At 41.9% G+C, this 27,452-nt stretch overlaps 1 protein-coding gene across 1 annotated transcript in view; it reads left to right on the forward strand.

Moving 5' to 3' along the window:
• The first annotated feature begins 261 nt into the window (after nucleotides 1-261).
• LOC140729084 (CMP-N-acetylneuraminate-beta-galactosamide-alpha-2,3-sialyltransferase 1-like) overlaps nucleotides 262-27,452 on the forward strand; it is a 142,595-nt gene continuing 115,404 nt past the window's right edge. Inside the window, exon 1 of the mRNA XM_073048449.1 lies at nucleotides 262-691. The gene's annotated coding sequence lies outside the window, so the exon portion shown is untranslated. The remainder of the gene's footprint in view (nucleotides 692-27,452) is intronic.

The following is a 27,452-nucleotide window of genomic DNA, read 5'->3' on the forward strand; positions in this document are numbered from 1 at the left end:
AATAGGAAGGGAATGCTAATTGCGTAACCTTTTATAATTGTGCAACATTCATCTGAAAGAATAACCTAATTGTGTATTCTTCGAGAAAAATGACATGCAAAGGAGGAAATGGCAGTCTGGGAAAGAGCAGAGTACAATAATTAAAGTTGTTCACTTATTCTGGTTTAAAATTAATTTTATCTTGCCAATCAACAATGTAAAAGATTGAAAGTAGTGGACATGAGCTGAATCTTCAAGCACTGGTGAAGTCAGTGTGTACTAAACACAAAAGCGACATTGGTGAATTGTTGCACTTAGACCTGGAATCTAGAGCATACCTAAAATATAGTTGAGATTGTGGAACCCTTTGCTGCAGGCTTCAGAATGGCTTCTAAATCAATTTACACAAAATAGCAAGGATCATTCTTCTGTACGTGAATCAGAACGGAGGGCGGCCAGTGAAGGAGTGGAGCTTTGAGGTTTTGGCAGTTGGATTGTGTAATCAAGTCAATCAAGATTTGTAATAGCTCAGACTCAGCAGAAAACAGCTGATCGGGCAATCGAAAATTGAAAAGCTCAAACAAATAAAAAGAGGGGTAGCTCAGGCAGAGTGGCCAGTGAGTGAGTGGGCCAGTGAAGGAGTGGAACTTTGAGGCTTTGGCTCTAGACATTTTGGCAAGAAGAGGCGGAGGATGAGCTTGCTCCCAGTGAGGTAAGGCCAGGGAAGTTTCTTTAATTAATTTAATTAACTTAGGAGTTGGTAATGGAGGCAGTCCCTCCGATTATAGGATGTGGGAAGTCAGGGACAGCACAGTTGTCTCTGTTGACTACACCTGGAAAAGGTACATTCAGCTGCAGCTCTGGACAAACCGAGTTAGGGAACTGGAGCCGGAGCTGGATGAACTTCGGATCATTCGGGAGACAGAGGCAGTAATAGATCGGAGTTTCAGGGAGACAGTCACCCCTAAAAGTCAGGAGACGGGTAACTGGGTGACTGTCAGGAGAGGGAAGGGGAATAGACAGAAAGAGCAGAGCAACCCTGTGGCCATTCCCATCAACAATAAGTATACAGTTTTGGATACCATTGGCGGGGATGACCTACCAGGGACAAGTTTTAGTGATTGCGTCTCTGGCACCAAGACTGGACCCTCAACTCAGAAAGGAAGGAGGGAAAAAAGGAGAGCAGTAGTGATAGGGGATTTGATAGTTAGGGGGACAGATAAGAGGTTCTATGAGAGAGATCAAGAATCACGGATGGTCTGTTGCCTCCCTGGTGCCAGGGTCCGTGATATCTCGGATCGAGTTCTCGGTATTCTCAGGAGAGAGGGTGAGTAGCCAGATGTCGTGGTCCACATGGAGATTAATGACATAGATAGGAGTAGGGATGAGGTCCTGAAGAATTAATAGGGAGTTAGGAAAGAAGTTAAAAAGCAGGACCTCAAGGGTGGTAATCTCGGGATTGCTGCCTATGCCACGAGACAGAGAGGGTAGGAACAGGAAGTTATGGCAGATGAATGTGTGGCTGAAGAGTTGGTGCAGGGGCAGGGGTTCAGATTTCTGGATCATTGGGATCTCTTCTGGGGAAGGTCTGACCTGTACAAAAAGGACAGTCTGCACCTGAACTGGAAAGGGACCAATATCCTGGCGGGCAGGTTTGCTAGAGCTGTCGGGGAGGGTTTAAACTAGTTTGGCAGGGGGGTGGGAATCAGAATGTGAATGCAGGGATTAGGGTAAAAGGACAAGGGCATGATGCTATGTGTTCTGCGTTGGTGAGGAAGGACAGGCAGGGGACAAAACATAAAAGTAGCCAGTTAGAGGGGTTGAAATGTGTCTATTTCAATGCTTGCATGTAGGATTAAAGAGAACCCCAAAGCATTCTATGCGTATGTGAAGAACAGAAGGATGACAAGAATGAAGGTGGGGCTGCTAAAGGATAAAGAAGGCAACATGTGCCTGGAGGCAGAGCAGATTGGGGAGGTCCTAAATGAATACTTTGCTTCAGTATTCACAAGTGAAAAGGACCTTGAAGATTGCCCCAAGGAATGAATGACATTTAGAACAATAGAACCCCCTCCCTACTCCCTGCCATGCACAAGCAGCAGCAAAGCAATGGCCCTCCCCCAGTCCCACCCACTTCTGCAAAAAGTATCAGCACTCACCACCCTGTAATTATTCTATGATTTGGATTTTCCAGGGAAATATGCTTAGAGTGAGAAACACAGTTGCCATGGGAGATATAAACTCTAAACATCCATTGTTAAAAATATTTACAAAGCACACCCCTGATGCATCATTTTGTTCTCTCCACTCTTCTATCTTTGCAATTTAAAACATTTATTTGAGGAAACCTTGTACTGTAAGTTCCGATGGATATATAGTAGGGTCTGTTTTATTGTTGCAGTACCTTGTCAGGATACTTTAAATCTGCAAATATTTGTTTAGCTACCCCTGCCTAAACTCTCTGCTCAGTTTGTTCAAGTTACTGGCACTCACTAACCCAATTCTTCTGGACCTCCTTCTAGCTTTAATGTTCCTCTTCCATCTCATTCATGAATCACTCCACCACCATGTCCCAATTGTTCAATTTCTTTTCTAACTCAATTATCTCTTTCTGAAACTTTACCCTTGTGTAGTTTAATCCGGCCAAGTGTGAGGAGTTGGGAGGTGAAATCTAAAGGGACAGAAGAGTTAACTGTTTCTAATTGCATCTCTTTCAGGCACTTCAGCTGTGATTAGCAAGCCCTCATTCTCCCTAGACCCTTAATATTTGTTACACAGTCAGAACTTGGGGTCCTTATCCATAGATCCTTGAAAAAGGCTACACAAGTTGATGTGGGTTAAGAAGTATGACATGCCTGCTCTTATTAGTTAGAGAACGGAGTCCAAAGATCAGGAGGTTTTGGGTACAGCTTTATAAAACTGGCTTGGCTGCATCTGGAGTGTTGTATTCAGTTCTGATCATCCCGTTATAGGAAAGATGTGGAAGTTTTGGAGAGCATGCAGAATAGGTTTTCAGGATTCTGCCTGGATTAGAGGGCATGTGCCCTCTAGAGCACATCTATGAGAAGTTAGACAAATATGTCCTTGGAGACTGAGGGTAGACCTTATAGAAGTTATTTTTAAATTACAAAAGTACTTTTTCATAATAAAAAGAAGTAGTAATAGTAATGAGATCACTTGGGGCAAGTACTGTATGATGTTTTCCTAAGGGATTGTCTATTGGTGGACCCTCAAGTGGCTTTAGAGAATGAGATCCATATAATCTGGGATGTTAGGGTGGACCCACTCAATGGAGAATGCCTATGCATAACTTTGTTTAACATGGGGAGGCTTATGTGCGGGGAGCCACCACACAGTCCTTGATGGATTGGGGTAAGCGTCCATTGGCATGAAGTGCAAGATGCCTGGGGACCCTTCACTGCTGCTGCTTTCTTCCATCTTCACCGCCATTGTGATGAGTCATCATCTTCCACCAGTTCCACCATTGAGGTCTTGGTTGGATCACTCTTTGTCTGAAGCCTCCTCTTTTGACCTTACTGCCATGGATGGCCCTACCAGGAGCTATGTGCCAGATGGATAAACTCCCAATGGCATCACTCTGGGGATCTTAGCATCTCACAAGCCTCTCCATTACGATAAGATGACGATCAAAGGAGATCCTCAGATAGTAAAAAGTATATAGAAAAGAAACAGTGCAAAATTTATGGTTATTACATTAAGTAGCATTGACTTCTATATTTAAAAAAACTCATGTGACACCCTGAGGCGATGACCCTTTCATTGTTTGAGGGCTTCACCATCCTACTTAGCCTCCCCATGTGAAGTAGCTGAAGGAGCCTCGACTGTGGTCCTTCCCTAAGTTTATAAGATTATGAGAGTTGTGGACAGAGAGGCATAGATAGAGTCATACAGTCTGTATTATTTCCCAGGGTTGAAATGTCTAATCCTAGAGACGTGCATTTAAGGTGAGATGGGGTATATTCAATGATACATGTGGGGCAAGGATTTTTTACAAAGAGAATAGTGAGTGTCTGGAATGCACTTCCAGGAGTGATAAGTACGACAGAGGGGTTTTAGATGATGTTAGACACATGAATATGCAGAGAATGGAGGGATATGAACTTGCATTGGCCAAAGGGATTTGTTTAATTGGTTCAGCACAACTCAATGGCCAATAGGCTTTTTTCCTGTGCTCTTTTGTGTTATGTTCTATGTCCTCACACTAGGGGTTCTTTGCAGAAAATCACACTACTTTCCCTCACAAAGACTTAAGTCACAAGACTTGCATCCATATTTCAGACTCAATTAATGCAATATCCCTTTCAAGGATAATTTGAGTCCATCTCCTTGAGGGGTAGTTTACTAGTGAAACACTTTTGTGTTGCAATGGACAGTTGGGAAGCGGACCCAAGTGCAGGACACAGACATGTAAGTGGTACCAACAGAAGTGAGTTTATTAATAGTTGCAAGAAAGGCCAGGAAGCGAGGATTAGATGCTTAAATGGAGGCGAACTTTGGACAACAACCCGATGGAGCCTGGACCTGAAGTTTGGTCATGGAGCCTAGACTTGGATTTGAAAACGGAATCTGGACTTGGACTTAGACTTGGACATGAAGCTGGGACTCGGCCTTGAACCCGGAGCCGGGACTTGAACATGAAGTCTGGACTCGGACTTGACTTGGACTCGGAGCTGGGACTCGGACTCATAATGACAAAAACAAACAACAGCAGACAATTCATATCTTGGCTTGGAAGAGCGGCAAATGGCCAGCAATCCTCAGCTGGACACGAGATGACAAAACCAGACAATGACAGACAATTCATAACTTGGCTTGGAGTGGCCAGCAATTCTCAGCTGCCCATGAAAACGACAGAATGTGTATCTTGACTCAGAGTAGTGGCAAATGGCTGGCAAAACTCATCTGGACACGAAAACGACAGAATTCCCAAAGCAACCCCAGGCACTGAAGCAACTTAGAGTCCACTATTCTCAATGGCCCAGAATGTGTATTGCTGCCCTGCTCAGGAGACGGTCCAGCCGCGAGTGGATGTAAGCCGGAGTCTTTATGCTGCCGGTTCAGATGAGAATCAGGTGCCCTGATCAAGGAGCCAGGTAGAACACGGGGAACAGGGAATTAACATAAAGTGAGGAGTCAATGGACCAGACGGTGATATTTTGTCACTTCATTGTCCACATCTAATGTTCATTATCTTCATTATCCCTTCATGGTCACCAAAATCTGTAGAATGAGTGTTGCAACTAAATCCACCTACCTCTCACGGTGTACCCTGGCAATTACTGAGCCTAAGTGTAACGGGATGAAAGACACCCATGTAGAGACAAAAACAAGAGTTTATACATAGGAATTCCAACAGGACATCGGTAACTTGACCGAGCAAAGCAGCAAGACAAATCATTCTCAAAACAAGGACCCGGCGAAAAGTACTAATTGGGAGTCTGCTTTAAATAATCACAGTACACAGAAAACCCATGCCAGTCAAAATAAACTTGACAAGATTAAGCAAAAAGCACCAAGGGGTTAGCAATTCTAGTTAAGTCAACAATTAACAAATGCTGGTGGTCTGAAAACATCAGAGCCCGATGCTCTACAGCTCACCTCACAAGCCCACAAGGCTCCTGACAGTACCTCCCTCCCTAAGGCTGGTACCGACACTCCAGAGGGTCTTGGGGAAATCAAGACAGGGCTGGTAAACTTGAGACAAATCAAATGCTCTCAAGACAGGTCTGGTAAACTTGAAACAGATCTGATGCTCTCGAGACAGGTTTTGTAAACTCAAGACAGACCTGATGTTCTTGAGGCAGGGCTGGTAAACTTGGGAACATTACACATAACTTGGAAACATAGTATACCATGGGAGACCTAGCGAACCTTGTCAACCTAGAGATCCTAGGAAGAAACCTTGGATATAAACTAAAGTAGCTCGAACATAGACTTGGAAACCTCGGAATAGAAAGCACCCTCGCCTCCAGCCCACTGATGTCAAATCTGCTGTTCAGCCTCTGCTGGACTGAGCAAAACTGGTTTATGCAAAAACTGCACAGGGTCATCTAATGTGTGTTATAATTTTACAATTAAATGACACTGCACATTGCGATCTGGGTTGAATTGTGCTGAGACAAATGTAAGGCTGACTTATGATTAACAAGGATGGTATTGTTGAAACAGAATCCTTACATATCCTTAAGGCTGAGTAATCTAGAGAATTAACCAGTAGGGTCCACAGCCTGCAGATAAAGGAAGGGTGGTAATCCCGATCCTAAACGGGGATCAAAGTGGAATTTGGGAAGACAGTTGATAATGATTGGCAGAGTTTGGTCCTAAAAGAATAGCCTCAGCCTCGAGGACTCCGCAGGCAGGAAGGGATTATCTGGTTAATCATCTGAAACTTTGGTGGGTGATTACCAAATCAGAGATAGCAGTTCAGTAGGAGGTCACCTAGTCAATCAGTGTATTGTGATGAATTCAGGAATGATGAAAGGTCTTGGCCTGAAACATTGACTGCTTGTTCATCTTGTTACGAAACCCCGTAACCATGTAACTTACCAGCAAAGATAGATGGATCAGCTGAGTCGGATGCTACTATTTTCAAGCGTTTTATTCAAAAAGGGGACACGTATGGTTAATACAAAACATTCAGATCATATACATCGTCAAAACTCAATCTAAAACACCGGTGTAACCATAATCAATCAGAAATAAGCTCTACAGTTGTCTAGGGGTTAATACTGAGTCCAACGGAAATATAAAGAGTCACTCAGAAGTTTGCAGGCTCTTCCTTTTTGGGAACCGCTGGGGTTTTCACGTTGTAGAGAGAAAGAGGTGATTTAGAAAAGATAAACACTTGCCCGTCGTCTTGGCAGAGCAAATCCTTGGAATCAGGGGAGCAGACTTCCCCGTTGTTATTTTAAAGCAGTCTTTCGTTGGTTCTAACCACAGATTCAAATACGGAATCTAACGCACGTGGCTTCCTTCAACATGGCTTCCCGCTCCCACGGGAATCGATATCGTGTTTCCTTGGTGTCTCCTGGGTGCGTCTGAGGGTTTCCCCCCCTCAGACCCGCCTTTATACTTCTTCACGGGATCGCAGTCGCAGGTGTCAATCAAGTTGCAGGTAATGCGATCTCTCTCTCAACCAGCCCACTTTGCCCAAGGGCTTTTCACGTGGTCTCCATGAGACAATAGTCAAGGTCACCTTCATTCTGCTTCTTGGGAGAACATGGTCTCTCTCTCTTTTTGGGTCAGTTGACCCCCCCTTAACTAGGGTTCTTGCGATTTTCACAAAGGAGGGGGCCAACGGCATAACAATCTCCAGAGATATTGCTTGACGTACTCAGTTCCTCCAGCATTTTGTGCGTGTTGCCAAGGATGTTGATCTGGTTGATGGAGAGCTTAATATTGATCTTGATCAGTGGCAGATGTTATTATTGAGGATTGTCTTCAATGAGTAGTGGCTTCTGAGACATAGAACATGTTTTCTTGTTTTCTTGGCTTCCATGGGTGGCATCATGGCCAGGTAGTTGGCGGACCTTTTATATTACTGATAAACATAGAAAATGCCTCCCCCTGGTGCCAGAGTGAAGGTCTTCTTGCAGCAGGTATGGAACATTCTGAGAGAGGAGGGTTCGCAAAGGTTGTAGACCATATTTATATCAGTGACATAGGCAGTGGCAGGAAAGAGGTCTTGCAGAGTGATTTGAGGGAGTTATATATAAAGTAAATAGGACTTCCAGGGGTGTAACCTCAGGATACTACCTATGCCACATACTAGTGAGATGAGAAACAGATATACAGTGCATATAAAAAGTATTCACCCCCACCCCCTTGGAAGTTTTTATGTTTTATCGTTTTACAACATTGAATCACAGTGGATTTAATCTGGCTTTTTGACACTGATTAACAGAGAAAGACTCTTTCATGTCAAAGTGAAAACAGATCTACAAATCTCTACAAAAGGGGTGCTCACTCACAATCCCCATGTAATCTCACAGAGCTTGAGCTGATTTGTAAAGAAGAATGGGGGGAAATCTGCTCAAGCTCTGTGAGATTGCATGGGGATAGTGAGTGATCAGCCCTTTTCAAGTCCAGCCACAAATTCTCCATTAGATTGAGGTTTGGACTCTGACTTGGCCAATCCAGGACATTGACCTTGTTTTTAACCCATTCCTGTTTAGCTTTGGCATTCTGCTTGGAGTCATTGTCTTGTTGGAAAATGAATCTTCTCCCAAGTTGCAGTTCTCTTGCAGACTGCATCAGGCTTTCCTCCAGGATTTCCCTGTACTTTTTTTTTAAACTTTTTTTATTGTTTTCAAATAGTTACAGAATAAATGTGTATGAGAAAAAAAAATGTTACCCAGCCCCCCTCCCCTTAACCCCTCCCCCCTAACATCCCTATTAAAAAAAAAGAAAGAGAAAAAAAAAAGGAATGCCTGGATATTGGAGGGTCCCCACATGCTCCACGGAGTTCGTAATAACTTTAGTGTATGCATTTATTTCTTTCCCCAAGTAACCAATTATTTCATCTTCGGAGCACCTATATATTTAATCCTGTCTTTTGTAAATAAGGGCGCCAAATTTTCAAAAATGTTTCATATTTATCTCTTAAATTGTAAGTGATTTTTTCAAGTGGAATACAGCCATAAATTTCGTTCTTCCAACGATCTATACTTAGATATGTATCCGATTTCCAAGTCACTGCAATAGCTTTTTTGGCTACTGCCAATGCAATTTTTATAAATTCTTTCTGATATTTATTCAATCTGGATATCGGTTTTATCCCTTCAATATTACCTAGTAAAAGTAATATTGGGTTGTGTGGAAGTTGTATTCCAATGATTTGTTCCAGTAAAACTCTTAAATTTGTCCAAAAAGGTTGAATTTTAGAGCAAGACCAAGTAGAATGTAAAAAAGTACCAATTTCTTGGTTACATCGAAAACACTGATCAGATAGATTTGGGTTTAATTTGTTTATTTTTTGTGGTGTAATATATAGTTGATGTAAAAAATTGTATTGCACTAATCTTAATCGAACGTTTATTGTATTTGTCATACTCTCAAGACATAGTCTTGACCAGTTTTTTTCTTCAATTTTGATATTCAAATCACTTTCCCATTTTTGTCTTGACTTATGGACTCCTTGTTTAATTGCCTGTTTTTGAATCAAATTATACATACAAGAGTACTGTACTTTGTTGCATTCATTTAACCCTCTACCTTCACAAGCCTTCAGGGCCTGATGCAGCCACCACCATCCTTCACGGTAGGGGTGGTGTGTTTTCAATTACGTGCACTGCTTGGCTTGCGTCAAACATAATTTTTAATCAGATGGGCAAAAAGCTCAATTTTCATTTCATCAGATCATAAAACGTTCTTTCAGCTGACTCCAGAGTCTCTCACATGACTTCTGGCAAACTCTAGCCAAGATGTCATGTGGGTGTTTTACAACAGTGGCTTTCTCTTTGTCATTCTCCCATAAAGCGACAACGGGTGAAGCATGTGGTTTGTTGTAAGTACAAGCTCTCCCATGTCAGCCACTGAAGCTTGTAATCCCTCCTGAGTTGTCATAGGTCTCTTGGTGGCCTCCCTCACTAGTCCCGTTCTTGCACGGTCACTCAGTTTTTGAGGACAGCCTGCTCTAGGCAGATTTACAGCTGTACCATATTCTTTCCATTTCTTGATGATCAACTTAACTGTACTCCAAGGGATATTCAGTAACTTGGCATTTTCTTGTATCCATCTCCTGACTTGTGCCTTTCAATAACCTTTTTGCAGAGTTGCTTGGAGTGTTCTTTTGTCTTCGCGATGTAGTTTTTCCCAGGATACTGACTCACCAGCAGTTAGACATTCCAGATACAGCTGTATGGTTATTTTAAAAAATAAGTTAACAGCATTAAATGTTTTAACTATGAATTTAAAAGTTTTGCACCATTTCTTCATTTATATATATGTTTTATTCTGAATAAGGTTTGTTTTTGACATAAAACAGGGTAATTGATGATCTGTGTAAACATGGCGGGCTAAGGAGGCTGCTTCTATTCTATACGTGTCTCTGCCTCTATCACATGGATTTAATGCTGACTTTTTGAGGTGTTTTTCCCTCGACAGTAATCTAGTTATTTTCCCAGCCTTTTCTGTAAATAGTTCCACCTCAAGTACACCCCTATTCTTTTTTGGCAATTATTTTGAATCAACGTCCCTTAGCTCTGTCTCATTCTTCCATAAATTGCCTTCCCCCAATTTATCACCTTCTCACAAGATCCAATTTTATCCACTGTAGCCAATTGTTCACACATTACAAGGTCTGTCAACTGGTTTGGCTCATTTCACAAAACTGGTTCCATCATGTTTTCTCCTCTAGATTCTCCACATTCCATTCGTGAACATTCTCGTTGATGCACCAAAGAAATCACTCCCTTTTTGAGCTTCTTGTATTAAGGAAGAAATGGTGCAAGACTTTTAAACTCATAGTTAAAACATTTAATGGTGTTAACTTATTTTTAATAACCATAGCAACAATAGTCAACAGCCTGGAGGTCATACAGTATCGAAGAAAATGGCAGAGAATTGAACTGGTAGGTATAAAACTGTTGTGTTTGTGCATGTATATTTCTGTAAGGGACCAGTTATCACTTTGGAGAGACATGACCACCAGTTTTGAAATGTGGCTACTGACTGTACAGGATCCCAGAAGGGAGTGCATATGCTCTTTCAGGACTCTGAGTGTGTTCCTGTGTTTAAGAACAAGCCTGAAACTTTTGGGTAACAGTTTTGTATGAAAGGGAGTACAAAAGCCGTCATGAGTTCAGTGGATAAGAAGAGGGAGATTGCAAAGTATATAGTCTGAGGTGTTAAGTATGTGCTATTTATTTTTATCATTCCCTTGTGTTTTGCTTAATGTGGAATTGTGTGGAAATATCTGAGGGAGAAGTTATACCCAGACATCTGTTGGTATGACACCTTTTAATATCAGACAACAGCAAGTCAAGAATTATGATGATCCCAGCCAGTCCTTGACACTGATTATTTAATTTTGTTTTAATGAGATACAGTACAGAATGGGCTCTACCAACAACCCACCTACTTAACCGTCGCCGAATCACAGGACAATTTACAATGACCAATTAACCTATGAACCAGTACAATCTGCGGAATGTGGTGGGAAACCGGAGGACCCGGGGGAAACACGTGTGGTCACGGGGAGGACGTACAAACTTCTTCAGACAGTGCTGAAATTGAAAGCCAACTCCAACAGCCTGAGCTGTAGCACCATTGTGCTAACTCCTCCACAATCTCCATCAGCACAGGTCCTTCAAGGAATGTGGACTTTGCCCCCAGCTCTATTCACTTTACACCCATGACTGCGTGGCTAAGTACATCTCCAACGCCATATACAAGTTTGCTGATGACACCACTATTGTGGGCCATATCGAAGGTGGTGATGAATCAGCGTACAGGAAGGAGATTGAAAATTTGGCTGAGTGGTGTCATAACAACAACCTCTCACTAAATGTTAGCCAGATCAAGGAACTAATTGTAGATATCAGGAGGGGGAAACCACAGGTCCATGACCCAGTCCTCCTCAAAGGATCCGAGGTGGGAAGGGTCAGTAACTTTAAATTCCTGGGTGTCACTATCTCAGAGGACCTGTCCTGGACCCCTCATAGAAATATAACTGCAGAGAAAGCACCGCAGTGCCTCTACTTCCTCAGGAGTTTGCCAAGGTTTGGCATGACATTCAAAACTTCTGTAGATGTGTGCTGAAAGAGGGAGATGGAGAACCTGTGGTATGTCGAATTACCGGGTGAACGAGTAGTCTTTGGGGAACTGTAAGTCTGTGTATTTATTGATACTTTGTTGCACGCCTGAGTGCTCGGAGGGCGCTGATGACTTTTTGCTGGTGCTGGTGCTGGGGGGGGGGGGGGGGGGTCACTACCTTGCTGTTGCTTGTGTGTGGGAGGGGTTCTAACGTTTAACTCATTCATTTTTTAGGGCACTCCTCTGTTTTCTTGGATGTTTGCAAAGAAAAAGAATTTCAGGCTGTATATTGTAAATGTTTCTCTGACTTTAAATGCACCTATTGAAAAGAGTACAGACTGGCTACATCATGGCCTGGTATGGGAAGACCAATCCCTTTGAGTGGAAAATCCTACCAAAAATAATCGATTTGGTCCATGGGTAAAACCCCCCAAACCATTGAGCACATCTACGTAAAACATTGCTGTAGAAAAGAGCATCCATCATCAAAGATCCTCACCACCATGCCATGCTCTTTTCTTGCTGCTGCCATCAGTTAGGAGGCACAAGAGCCTCAGGACTCGCACCACCAGGTTCAAGAACAGTTACTGCTCCTCAGCCATCCAGCACTTGAACAAAAGGGGATAACTACACTTAGCAACACACACAAAATGCTGGAGGAACTCAGTAGGCCAGGCAGCATCTACGGAAAATACTTACTCTTTCTTGCGAGAGCAGGAACAGATCAGAATGTCATCCGAATACAGGAAAGCACTGATACCACATGTCTCTGACCAGTGAGAGGGGATTCTATAGTTAGGGGGTCAGACAGGCGACTCTGTGGATGCAGGAAAGAAACACGGATGGTAGTTTGCCTCCCAGGTGCCAGGGTTCGGGATGTTTCTGATCACGTCCATGATATCCTGAAGTGAGAAGGAGAACAGCCAGAGGTCATGGTACATATTGGTACCAACGACATAGGCAGGAAAAGGGAGGAGGTCCTGAAAGCAGACTACAAGGAGTTAGGAAGGAAGTTCAAAAGCAGGACCACAAAGGTAGTAATCTCAGGAGTACTACCTGTGCCATGTGACAGTGAGTATAGGAATAGAATGAAGTGGAGGATAAATACGTGGCTGAGGGATTGCAGCAGGGGACAGGGATTCAGATTTCTGGATCATTGAGATCCCTTCCGGGGTAGGAGTGACCTGTACAAAAAGGACAGGTTACACTTGAATCCGAGGTGGACCGATATTCTGGTGGGAAGGTTTGCTAAGGCTATTGGGGAGAGTTTAAACTAGGATTGCTGGGGGGTGGGAACCGAACTGAAGAAACGGAGGAAGAGGGGGTTGGCTCACAAATAGAGAAAGCTTGGAGACAGTGTGAGAGGGAGGTGGTAGAGAAAGGATGCATTCAGACCAAAGGCTTGAGATGTGTCTATTTTAATGCAAAGAGTGTTGTGAACAAAGCAGATGAGCTTAGAGCGTGGATCAGTACTTGGAGCTATGATGTTGTGGCCATTACAGGGACTTGGATGGCTCAGGGGCAGAAATGGTTACTTCAAGTGCCAGGCTTTAGATGTTTCAGAAAGGACAGAGAGGGAGGCAAAGGAGGTGAGGGCATGGCACTGTTGATCAGAGGTAGTGTCATGGCTGTAGAAAAGGAGGAAGACATGGAGGGATTGTCTACGGAGTCTCTGTGGGTGGAAGTTAGGAACAGGAAGGGATCAATAACTCTACTGGGTGTTTTTTATAGACCACCCAACAGTGACAGGGATATTGAGGAGCAGATAGGGAGACAGACTATGGAAAGGTGTAATAATAACAGGGTTGTCATGGTGGGAGATTTTAATTTCCCAAATATCGATTGGCAAATCCCTAGAGCGAGGGGTTTAGATGGGGTGGAGTTTGTTAAGTGTGTTCAGGAAGGTTTCTTGACTCAATAAGTAGATAAGCCTACAAAAGGAGAGGCTGTACTTGATCTGGTATTGGGAAATGAACCTGCTCAGGTGTCAGATCTCTCAGTGGGAGAGCATTTTGGAGATAATAATCAAATTTCTATCTCCTTTACCATAGCACTGGAGAGGGAGAGGAACAGACAAGTTAGGAAAACGTTTAATTCAAATAAGGGGAAATATGAAGCTATCAGGCAGGAACTTGGAAGCATAAATTGGGAACAGATGTTCACAGGGAAATGTACAGAAGAAATGTAGCAAATGTTCAGGGGATATTTGCGTGGAGTTCTGCACAGATACATTCCAATGAAACGGAAAGAATGGTTCGGTACAGGAACCATGGTGTACAAAGGCTGTTGTAAATCTGAACAAGAAGAAAGGAAGAGCTTATGAAATGTTCAAAAAACTGGCTATTGATAGAGCTGTGGAAAATTATATGGCTAGCAGGAAGGAGCTTAAGAAAGAAATTAGGAGAGCCAGAAAGGACCATGAGAAGGCCTTGGTGGACAGGAATAAGGAAAACCCCAAGGCATTCTACAAATATGTGAAGAGCAAGATGATAAGACGTGAGAGAATAGGACCAATCAACTGTGACAGTGGAAAAGTGTGTATGGAACAGGAGGAGATAGCAAAGGTACCTAATGAATACTTTGCATCAGTATTCACTATGGAAAAGGATCTTGGTGATTGTAGGGATGACTTATAGCAGACTGAAAAGCTTGAGAATGTAGATATTAAGAAAAAGGATGTGCTGGAGCTTTTGGAAAGCATGAAGTTGGATAAATCACCGGGACCGGATGAGATGTACCCCAGGCTACTGTGGAAGGTGAGGGAGGAGATTGCTGAGCCTCTGGCAATGATCTTTGCATCATCAATGGGGACAGGAGAGGTTCTGGAGGATTGGAGGGTTGCAGATGTTGTTCCATTATTCAAAAAAAGGAAGTAGAGATAGCCCAGGAAATTATAGACCAGTGAGTCTTATTACGTATCCCGTAACTGGATCACTTACCAGCAAAGATAGAGAGGTCCGCTGAAGTCTGATGGTACCATTTTCAAACGTTTTTATTTATAAAGTGGCACAAAAGTAAGGTTAATACAAACATTCAGATACCATAAGTCGTCAATACTCAATCTAAAGCGCAGGTATAGTAATAACCAATAAGAAATAAACTCTATCGTTGTCTAGGGGTAATGTATATATTGTCCGCTGGATATCTGAAAGTCTCTTGCGGTCACTGCAGTTCCACCAGCTGCCGTCTTTTGGTGGTGTCGCATTGGTGCACTTTGTTAAAGAGAGAGAGATAGAGATTAAATGAAACATTTACCCGGCGGGTTTTTCCAACCTTTAGGAGTTCGATTCGTCGGAGTCTCGTTGTGGAATGGACGCTCACTTGTGGCCTCTCCTGTAGCTAAGCCATTCTTTCGTGGTGAGGTCGCCAATCCCAGGCAAGGAAAAGACGCACACGAACCCCACCACCGGCTGTCGCTATTGAACGCTGCCACAGGATTTCTAGCGTGTCTTCTGGGGGGCTGGGGGGCCGTCTTTACAACCCCTCTTTTATCTGAACTCACGGGGTCTCAGATGTCAATCAGGTTGGGATGATGCAATCTCTCTCCATCTCTCCACCCACGTTGCCCTGAGGGTATACATGTAGTACAGTTCCCAATTCACAAAAGTGTCTCCACGAGACAATGATCACAGTCGCCAGCTTTTGCCTCGCCGTGAAACGAGGGACACCGCACGTATCTCTCTCTTCTCTTGGGTCATTGACCCCACCCCCCCCCTTCAATAGGGCTCTGGCAATTCTCACAAAGGAGGGGGCTGGGATCATAACAGTCTTACCTCAGTGGTTGGTAATTAGATGAGGAAGATCCTGAGAGGCAGGAACATGAAAATTTGGAGAGGCTAATATGATTAGGAGTAGTCAGCATGGCTTTGTCAAAGGCAGGTCGTGCCTTATGAGCCTGATTAATTTTTTGAGGATGTGATTAAACACATTGGTGAAGGTAGAGCAGTAGATGTAGTGTGTATGGATTTCAGCAAGGTATTTGACAAGGTATCACATACAAGGCTTATTGAGAAAGTAAGGATGCATGGGATCCAAGGGGACATTGCTTTGTGGATCCAGAACTGGCTTGCCCACGAAAGACAAAGAGTGGTTGTAGACGGGTCATATTCTGCATGGAGGTCGGTCACCAGTGGGGCGCCTCAGGGATCTGTTCTGGGACCCTTACTCTTCGTGATTTTCATAAATAACCTGGATGAGGAAGTGAAGGAATGGGTTAGTAAATTTGCTGATGACACAAAGGTTGGGAGCGTTGTGGATAGCGTGGAGGGCTGTTAGAGGTTACAACGGGATATAGATAGGATGCAAAATTGTGCTGAGAAGTGACAGACAGAGTTCAATCCAGATAAGTGTGAGGTGGTTCATTTTGGTAGGTCAAATATGATGGCAGAATATAGTATTAATGGTAAGACTCTTGGCAGTGTGGAGGATCGGAGGGATCTTGGGGTCTGAGTCCATAGGACACTCAAAGCAGCTGTGCAGGTTAACTCTGACGTTAAGAAAGCATACGGTGCATTGGCCATCATCAATTGTGGGATTGAATTTAAGAGCCGAGAGGTAATGTTGCAGCTGTATAGAACCCTAATCAGACCCCACTTGGAGTACTGCGCTCAGTTCTGGTTGCCTCACTACAGGAAGGATGTGGAAACTATGGAAAGGGTGCAGAGGAGATTGCCTGCGCAATGATCACTTTTGGTTTCCATGGGAAAGAGTAAACAGTCGACGCTTCCCCGAAGTGCCGCCTGCTTACTCCTGTCCATAGATGCTGTCCCGCCAGATGAGTTCCTCCAGCATTTTGTGTATGTTACTTTGGATTTCCAGCCTCTGCAGATAGTCTCGTGCTTGTTAAACTTTCCATGACTCCATCGTCTCATGTGTGGTCAAGGAAGGATTAGTGCCGCATCGCCCAACTCGCTTGCGAACCGGCGGGGCTTCGAAAAATTTGATCTTCTTATATAGATCGTACAGCTTTGTTGGCAGCTAGGTGGAGCCTGCCTTAAATTCCGCCTTTCGTTTCAGGCGATTCAATTTCTTAAGAGAGTGACGGGAGAACCAGAGATACTAAATTCTGGAGATGCTGGAAATCCCGAGCAATACACACAAAATGCTGGAAGAACTAATTTCAATGATGAGAAACGATCTCGCTGAGTGAACAAAACCGTTCAGAAGTTTTTGCTGCAAAGTTTAACTTGTATTAACTTCCTGGCCTTTATCTCAAAGTGCAGACTGGTTAAGGACTGAAAATTCACATTATCGGGTAAGTCCAGCACTTTGTATCACAAGAATTAACTGTTAACTTCCCCCAAACCATTCGCTTTGATAACATTGAATCGTGTTGCATGCGAAACGATTTAGTTGAAACGAATTAAACGAGGCGCCTGACAGTTTAAATGGAGATTGAAATTGTAAACTTTTGGAGGAAGAAGGGTCGGTGATCACGATTGAGTCTTCTTGTTCTTCATGTGCCTTGCGCGTATCGCCTTGGGCAATAACGGCTCTCCACCTCGAACGATCCCTCTCAGCGTCAATTATATCGCGCACATCTAGTTAGTTCTTTCACAGTGTCCATATATTTTCTCCTCCGCGTTTGCCCAGCATACGGCCTCACATTTTATTTCTCCCTTTCTGATGTCATCGCCCAGGAAATTAAGTTTCCTCACATTTAATGATCTCATTAAAGATCTTTTTATATGGGCACGTTGGAGAACTGTCTGAAAAATCAAGGTCCTACCTATATCTATTCAATGTAACCAGTAAGACTCAGATTAATACAGAAAAAGCAACTATTCTTGGTATTAAATCGTTGCAAACGCTTTAGCAACCCCGCCCTGCACTCCACCACCATGAAAACTCCCTCCCCTATCTTTAAGGCAGGTGAAGAAGTAGCAGATTGTTCACGCTCCGTGTCGTGTCATGCTAGAATTTTCCACAAGCATCCTCGATGGAATTTTTTAAATGTCACAAGAATGGATCCCCAAATCCATTGCTAATCCATGTCCGCACACTAATGTTGAGGGGCTGTTGCGGTTCCATTTAGAACTTAAAAGAATCAGAATCAGGTTTAACATCACCGATGTATGCCGTGAAATTTGTTAAACTTCAGGGTGCGATTTCCCGCAACGGTACTCGAATGTGTTGCGGACAGTGATAACGATATTTTAACTTAAACCTGTAAATGGTGTGTTTTATGAAGTGTTGAATATCGGATAATAGTGTATTGCTGTCATAATGTAATCATTTGAACAAACCTTAACATATATGAAAAGAACGGCACTTAAGGTCACATTTTGAATCTGCCTCTATTCCTGTAGTAGATCAGACATCCCACCCTGCAAAAACTCATTTCAGGGAGGTAGTACCACCGCTGGACTGTTGAAAAGCAGAACATGGGAGGTGCTGGGACTGGCTAAAGGCTGCTGAATTGACCAGAATTGACATTATTTCTTACATTCTTCACATACGTGAGGAGTACAAATCTTAACGTTATGTCTCCAACTAAATGTGCAATGTGCACTCACAGTAATTTATAATAATTTATCATAAATGGAACAGTCAATGTAATATAGAGTACACTCAAATCAGTGTGAGTTCATCAGTCTGATGGCCTGGTGGAAGAAGATGTCCCGGAGCCCGTTTTTATGCTGCGTTACTGCTTCCCGGATGTTAGCAGCTGGAATGGATTGTGGTTGGGATGACTTGGGTCCCCAATGATCCTGTGGGCCCCTTTTACACATCTGTCCTTGTAAATGTCCTGAATCATGGGAAGTTCACACCTACAGATGCGCTGGGCTGTCTGCACCACTCTCTGCAGAGTCCTGAGATGAAGGGACAAACAGTTCCCATACCAAACGGTGATGCAGCCAGTCAGGATGCAATTGTGCCCCTGTAGAAAGTTCTTTGGACCTGGGGGCCCATACCAAACGTTCTCAACCACCTGAGGTGGAAGAGGTGCTGTTGTGCATTTCTCACCACACAGCTGGTGTGTACAGACCACGTGAGGTCCTCAGTGATGTAGATGCCAAGGAACATGAAGCTGTTTACCTTCTCAACCCCAGATCCGTTGATGTTGTTATGACCGCAGCCCCCTCCTTTGTGAGAATCGCAGGTGTCATGCCCGCAGCCCCCTCCTTTGCGAGAATCGCAAGAGCACTGGGGGGGGGGGGTCAGTGGACCCAGGAAATGGGAGAGAGACGTGCCGGATGCCTCGTTCCCCGGCGATGCAAAATAACGCGACATTGGCCATTGTCTCTTGGAGACACATTTGTGGATTGGGGACTAGGATACGTGCAAGCCCTCGGGCAAAGTGGGCTGGTTGAGAGAGAGATTGCATCACCCCCAACCTGATTGACATCTACTACCCTGTGAGTCAAGATAAAAGAGGGGCTGTAGAGAAGGCCCCTCAGACGCACCAGAAGACACGCTAGCGATCCCATAATAGCGGGCAGCCATTTGAAGGAAGCCACGTGCGTTCGGTTCCCTTGCCTGGGAGCCGGTGGCGGGTACCACAGAAACGATTTTCTTGAACTAACAACGGGGAACCAACTCCCCCGACTCAACGGTTTGGCCTCATCAAAAGACCCGGGCAAGTTTCTTTTCTCACAAATCTCTCTCTCTCCAACAAGTGAAAACCCAGCGGTCCCCAAAACCAGAAGCCTGCAGGAACTGAGTGACCTTTATATTTCCAACGGACAATATATTACCCCCTAGACAAACGATAGAGCTATTTCTTATTGATGATTATTACTATATCCGCACTTTTAGATTGAGTATTGACGACGTATATTATCTGAATGTTTGTATTAACCTTATTTTTGTGCCCCTTTATAAATAAAGACTTTTAAAATAGTACCATCAGACTTCAACGGACCTCTCTATCTTTGCTGGTAAGTGACCCATTTACGGGGTACGTAACAACTTGGGGATCTCGTCTCAGGATTTGATACCAAATTTGCGGGCCTGTGAATCGGGATTGTAAGTCCAAACTTGGATCTGGTACGCGGGTAGCCAGACGGGAAACCAGCAAAGATGCACGTGGATGAATTTATGGGAAACCCGACTCTGGGGGCACTAGAGGCGGCCACCAAATCAGACTTGGTAAATTTGGCGAAGGGGTTAAACCTCGCAGAGGTGAGGTCGTCAATGCAAAAGCGGAAGGTGTGAAGGGCCATAACTCAGTATTACATTGGGAAGAATGTGTTTACAGCAGAGGTATTGGAAAATATCCCTGAAAAGGTACCAGTCAGTGGGACGGCTCAGTTAGAGTTGGAGAAATTAAGGTGGGAACATGAAATTAAGTTAAAGCAGCTGGAAGCAGCCGAGAAAGAGAGAGAGGGGAAAAGGGCCAAGAAAGAAAGGGAGCATGCGCTCCAGCTAAAGGAGTTAGAGGTGAAAAGGGAGCAGGAAAGAGCTGAGAAGCAAAGAGAGCATGAACTTCAGCTAAAAGGGCTGGAAGCAGCCGAGAAGGAGAGGGAGGCAGAGAGACAGAGGAAACATGTCTTGGAGATGGAGAAGTTAAAGCAAGAGCAATGAAGTCAGGGGTCGGACCGAGAGGAGCGGTTTGATGTTAGTCGGGCGTTGAGGTTGGTACCCCCGTTCGAGGAGACGGATGTTGATAGTTATTTCTTGCTTTTTGAAAAGGTGGCAGTGAATCAGAAGTGGCCCAGAGCACAGTGGGTGGTGTTGTTACAAAGTGTGTTAAAAGGGAAGGCACAGCAGGCATATGCGGCGTTGTCCATGGAGGAGGAAGAGGAGGAGAATTTTGACAAAGTAAAGGCGGCCATTCTCCGGGGTTACGAGCTAGTACCTGAAGCATATAGACAAAAGTTCAGAAATGTACGGAAAGGGTGGAATCAGACGTATACCGAGTTTGCCCATGAGAAGGGTGTGCTCGGGGGACGTCACGTGATGACGTAGGATCGAGACGCTGGAACCCAGCTCTCCCGTAAAAAGTTAATAAATTAATGTTTAAGTGAAGAAAAGTTAGTCAATACTTTCTAAAAGTTACTTATAAACTACTCCGGATTGTTTCAAGCTATGCCTCAAAAACAGAAGATGAAGAAAACTAATACCGGGAAGACAACGCAAGTTGGAGCAGGAGCAAGGCCCACGTCTACCAAAGAACCGCGGTCTCAGGTACATTATACCACCGGCGATACGGAACAGGAAACTGCAGCAACATCGGCCATTTCTAAAGGAAAAGACCAACGTGAACTGCGCAAACGCGAAGGAAGGAGCATGCGCAAACGGGAACAACCAGAACTACAAAGCCCAGTTACGACTGCAACTGAAAGTGAAATTGAATCTGAGGGAGAGTCACATTCTCTGGAAAGATCAGACGAAGAGAGATAAAAGTTCTTCTGGAAATATAGAAAAGACTTTGAGGCAAATAATGCGTAAATTAGACGCATTAAAAGTAATTAAAAGTAATCAAAAAGTACTCAAATAAAATGATAAATATGGAGATTATGCTTGATAAAATGACAAAGAGACAGGAAAAAATGGAAAAGAGAATTATGGACTTGGAAACTAAAACGGAAGACATGGTTGAAAGAATGGACAAAATGGAGAATGAAAATACTGCTTGGACATCAGAAAGAAAACAATTTATGGAAAAAATTGATAAGCTTGAAAATTTTAGTAGACAAAATAATATTAAAATTATTGGACTTAAAGAAGATATAGAAGGAAAAGATCCAATAAAAAAATTTCAAAAATGGATCCCTGAAAAATTGGAAATGGAAAGAGAAACTCCAATTGAGATTGAAAGGGCTCATAGATCCTTAAGGTCAAGACCTCAAGCTGATCAAAATCCACGATCAATTTTGATAAAATGCTTAAGATACCAAGATAAAGAAAAGATCCTGAAGGCGGCTGTCCAAAGTGCCAAAAATAGAAATGGGCCATTGATGATAGAAGGGAAACCAGTTCTTTTTTATCCTGATATAAGTTACAACCTTTTGAAGAGAAAGAAGGAATTTAACCCAGCGAAAAAAGCCTTATGGGAAAAGGGTTATAAATTTACAATGCGTCACCCAGCAACACTGATAATTTTTTTGGAGAAGGGAAAAAGATTTTTTTCCGATTATCGAAAAGCGGAGGAGTTCGCACAAAAACTTTCATCTATTGACTAATTACACATAGAGGCTTCCAAACATAATGGATTAAAGATGAAGATAGAGTCAGCGAACAGAAGTGATGGACATTTATGGATATTATAGAGGAGAAAAGCAAAATTTTAGAAATACTAATTGAGAATAGTATTTTTTTCTTCATATATATATACTTTTTTATGTTGCGGGGGGGCTGGGGAGCTTTGGATCGGTTACTACGGGATTCACGTGTGTAATCATGGCAATTGCCATGACCTGTACAACAGAGGGGGGTAATGTTGTGTTTTTTTTCACAACATTAGTAGGGGGGTATTCTGTTTTTTACTTTATATTCTATTTTTCTTCTATCTTTTTGCCTGGATGATTGGTGGGGACACACATAGCAACGTGGAGATTTTTATAACGATTTCCCAGGATACCACGAAAGTTGAAAGATTAGGTATTATTATAGATTGGAGTAATATAATTTTTTTTAAATGACTAATCTACTGAATTTTTAAAGTTTTAATGTTAATGGGCTTAATGGGCCGGTAAAAAGAAAAAGAATTTTAACATACATTAAAAAAATGAAAACAGATATAGCTTTTTTTACAAGAAACTCATTTAACAGACATAGAACATCAGAAATTAAAAAGAGACTGGGTTGGAAATGTTATTGCAGCTTCATTTAATTCAAAGGCGAGAGGAGTTGCAATTTTGGTTAACAAAAATTTACCAATTAAAATACAAAACGTATTAATTGATTCGGCGGGGAGATATCTAATTATACATTGTGAAATTTTTTCAGAACTATGGACCCTTATGAACATTTATGCACCAAATGAAAATGATGTAAAATTTATACAGGAGGTCTTTTTGAATTTGGCTAACGCACATGATAAAATATTAATAGGTGGAGATTTTAACTTTTGTCTAGATCCAGTTTTAGATAGATCAACAAAGGTTGTTACAAAATCAAAAGCAGTAAAATTAACTCTATCATTGATGAAAGACTTAAATTTGATTGATATATGGAGAAGAATTAATCCAAAAGAAAGAGATTATTCATTTTATTCAAATAGACATAAAACATATTCAAGGATAGATTTTTTCCTATTATCAATGAATATTCAAGATAGAGTGAAAAATGTGGAATATAAAGCAAGAATATTGTCAGATCACTCCTTTAATAATGACAATGATAATGATAGATAAAGAGGAATCAATTTATAGGTGGAGATTTAATTCAATATTATTAAAATGTCAAGATTTTTGTGATTTTATGAGAAAACAGATTCAGTTCTTTTTAGATATAAATTCACATTCAGTTGATGATAAATTTATAGTGTGGGAAGCAATGAAGGCATATTTGAGAGGTCAGATAATAAGTTATACTTCTAAAATTAAGAAGGAATATATGATAGAAATAGATCAATTGGAAAAAGAGATTACAAAATTAGAAAAAGAATCCCAAAGAAATATGACAGAAGAAAAACGAAGACAACTTATTAACAAGAAGTTACAATATAATACACTCCAAACATTTCGAACAGAAAAAGCAATTATGAGAACTAAACAAAGATATTATGAACTAGGTGAAAGATCACATAAGGTTCTTGCATGGCAGTTAAAAACAGACCAGACTTCTAAAACAATAAATGCAATTTGAACAAGAGTAAATAAAATTACTTATAAACCTTTAGAAATTAATTAAGCTTTTAAGAATTTTTATTCTGAGTTGTATAAATCAGAATCACAAAATGACAATGTCAAGATAGAAAGGTTTTTATCACAAATAACTCTTCCAAAATTAAATACGGAAGAACAGAAGGGATTAGATATGCCTTTTACATTGAAAGAGGTCGAAGAAGCCTTAGGATCATTTCAAAGTAATAAATCTCCAGGAGAAGATGGTTTTCCGCCTGAATTCTATAAAAAGTTTAAAGATTTATTAATTCCTCCTTTTATGGAGTTAATACACCAAGCAGAAAGAACGCATAAACTTCCAGAATCTTTTTCGACAGCTATTTTAATAGTATTGCCAAAAAAAGATCCAGATCTTTTAAAGCCAACATCATATAGACCTATTTCTTTATTAAACACTGATTATAAAATAATAGAAAAAATCTTATCTAATAGATTATCTAAATGCTTACCAAAATTAGTACATATGGATCAAACAGGATTTATTAAAAATAGACAATCGGCAGATAATGTAACTCGGTTATTTAGTATAATTCATTTAGCACAGAAGAGGGAGGAAATGAGCGTGGCAGTTGCTTTAGATGCAGAAAAAGCATTTGATAGATTGGAATGGGATTTTTTATTTAAGGTATTGGAAAAATATGGATTAGGAGTATCTTTTATAAAATGGATTAAAACCTTAAAAACTAATCCCAAAGCTAAAGTAGTGACAAATGGTCAAATTTCAACACCATTTCAGTTAACAAGGTCAACTGGGCAAGGTTGTCCATTATCACCTGCTTTATTTGTGTTGGCGATAGAGCCATTAGCTGAATTGATTAGAATGGACCCAGATATTAAGGGTTTCAGAGTTAATCAGGAAGAATACAAGATTAACTTATTTGCTGATGATGTTCTGCTTTATCTAACAAACCCATTGCACTCGTTGCGTAAATTATCCTATAGATTAGAAGAATATGGGAAAATATCAGGTTATAAAATAAATTGGGATAAAAGTGAAATTTTACCTCTTACTAAAGGAGATTATAGTCAATGTCGATTAATAACCCAATTTAGATGGCCGGCAAATGGTATAAAATATTTAGGTATAAGAGTTGATAATGACATAAAGAACTTATACAAATTAAATTATTTACCACTATTGAAAAAAATTCAAGAAGATCTTGATAAATGGATGGTATTACCAATAACATTAGTAGGTAGAGTAAATACCATAAAAATGAATATATTCCCTAGATTACAATACTTATTTCAATCACTACCAATACAATTACCCCAGAAGTTTTTTCAAGAGCTAAATAAATATGTGAGGAAGTTTCTTTGGAAAGGTAAGATGTCAAGAATATCGTTGGAAAAATTGACATGGAAATTTGAGCTAGGAGGGTTACAACTTCCAAAATTTTAAGAATTATTATAAAGCAAATCAACTTAGATTTATTGCATCTTTTTTTGAGAAAGATAAACCGGCATGGATTAGAATAGAACTAGATAAAATAGGAGGAAACACACCAGAAGATTTTATATATAAATGGGAATCTAAATGGATACGGGAAAAGAAAGAATCTCCTATATTAAAACATTTGATTGACTTATGGAATAAGATAAATGTTGACGATGAGACAAAGAAATCCTTATTAGCAAAGAGATCTTTAATTCAAAATAGACTTATTCCTTTTACAATGAATAATCAACTTTTATATAATTGGTTTCAAAAAGGGATTAGATATATAGGAGATTGTTTTGAAGGAGGTATATTAATGTCATTTGATCAATTAAATAATAAATATAAAGTATCAAACAACACTCTTTTTTGTTACTTTCAACTGTTATGATCCCAGCCCCCTCCTTTGTGAGAATCGACAGAGCCCTAGTGAAGGGGGGGTCAATGACCCAAGAGAAGAGAGAGGTACGTGCGGTGTCCCTCGTTTCACGGCGAGGCAAAAGCTGGCGACTGTGGTCATTGTCTCGTGGAGACACCTTTGTGAATTGGGAACTGTACTATGTGTATACCCTCAGGGCAACGTGGGTGGAGAGATGGAGAGAGATTGCATCATCCCAACCTGATTGACATCTGAGACCCCATGAGTTCAGATAAAAGAGGGGTTGTAAAGACGGCCCCCCAGACGCACCAGAAGACACGCTAGAAATCCTGTGACAGCGTTTAATAGCGACAGCCGGTGGAGGGGTTCATGTGCGTCTTTTCCTTGCCTGCGATTCACCACGAAAGAACGGCTTTAGCTACAGGAGAGGCCACAAGTGAACAGCCACTTCCCAACGAGACTCCGACGGATCGAACTCCTAAAGGTTGGAAAAAACCCACCTGGTAACTGTTTCATTCAATCTCTATCTCTCTCTCTCTAACAAAAGTGCACCACCGCGACACCCCAAAAGACGGCAGCTGGTGGAACTGCAGTGAACGCAAGAGACTTTTAGATATACAGCGGACAATATATACCTTACCCCTAGACAACGATAGAGCTTATTTCTTATTGATTAGTACTATCCCTGCGCTTTAGATTGAGTATTGACAACGTATGTTATCTGAATGTTTGTATTAACCTTACTTTTGTGCCCTTTTATAAATAAAAACGTTTAAAAATGGTACCATCAGACTTCAGTGGACCTCTCTATCTTTGCTGGTAAGTGATCCAGTTACGGAATACGTAACAACGTGGGGCCTCGTCTCGAGATTTGAAACCAAATTGGGAGGGCAGTGAATTGGGTTTGTAAGTCAAAAAATTTGGATCTGGTACGTGGGTAGCCAGATGGGAAACCAGTAAAGATGGACGTGGATGAATTTATAAAAAACCCAACTGTGGAGGTGCCAGAGGCGGCCACCAAATCAGACTTGTTAAATTTGGCGAAGGGATTGGACCTCACAGAAGTGAGGTCGTCCATGAAAAAGCGGGAGGTGCGAGGGGCCATAACTCAGTACTATATTGTGAAGAATGTGTTTTCAGCTGAGGTATTGGAAAATATCCCTGAAAAAGTACTAGCTAGTGGGATGGATCAGCTAGAGTTGGAGAAATTAAGGTTGGAACATGAATTTAAAATAAAGCAGCTGGAAGCAGCTGAGAAGGAGAAAGAACGGGCTGAGAGAGAGAAAGAAAGGGCTGAGAAAGAAAGGGAGCGGGCGTTCCACATAAAGGAGTTAGAGGTGAAATGGGACCAGGAGCTCCAACTAAAGGGGTTAGAGGTGCAAAAAGAGCAGGACCAAGCTGAAAAGCAAAGACAGCATGAAATTCAGCTAAAAGAGCTAGAAGTAGCCGAGAAAGAGAGGGAACGAGCCGAGAAAGAGAAGGAACGAGCTGAAAAGCAAAGAGAGTAGGAGGAGAAACGAGAACAGAGGGAACATGACTTGGAGATGGAGAAGTTAAAGAAAGAGCGAAGAGATCTAGGGTTAGATCGAGACGAGAGGTTTAATGTTAGTAGGGAGTTGAGGGTAGTACCTCCATTCGAAGAGTCGGATGTTGATAGTTATTTCTTGCTTTTTGAAAAGGTGGCTGTAAATCAAAAGTGGCCCAAAAAGCAGTGGGTGGCGTTGTTACAAAGTGTGTTAAAAGGGAAGGCACAACGAGCATATGCGGCATTGTCCGTCGAGGAAGGGGAAGCGGAGAATTATGCCAAAGTAAAGGAGGCCATTCTCCGGAGTTACGAGCTAGTACCTGAAGCTTATAGACAAAGGTTCAGAAATTTACGAAAAGGGTGGAATCAAACGTATACCGAGCTAGCCCATGAGAAGGGTGTGCTCTTGGACCGTTGGTGCACCGCGGAACAGGTGGACGGGGATTATGGGCGTATCAGGGAGTTATTTTTGATTGAGGAATTAAAAGGGTGTGTTCCGGAGGAGATCCGGATTTATTTGAATGCGAAGCCGAATAAGTCCATCTCGGAAATTGCTAGGTTCAC

This window comes from Hemitrygon akajei, chromosome 1, assembly GCF_048418815.1.
Source record: "Hemitrygon akajei chromosome 1, sHemAka1.3, whole genome shotgun sequence".
NCBI classification, from domain to species: Eukaryota; Metazoa; Chordata; class Chondrichthyes; order Myliobatiformes; family Dasyatidae; genus Hemitrygon; species Hemitrygon akajei.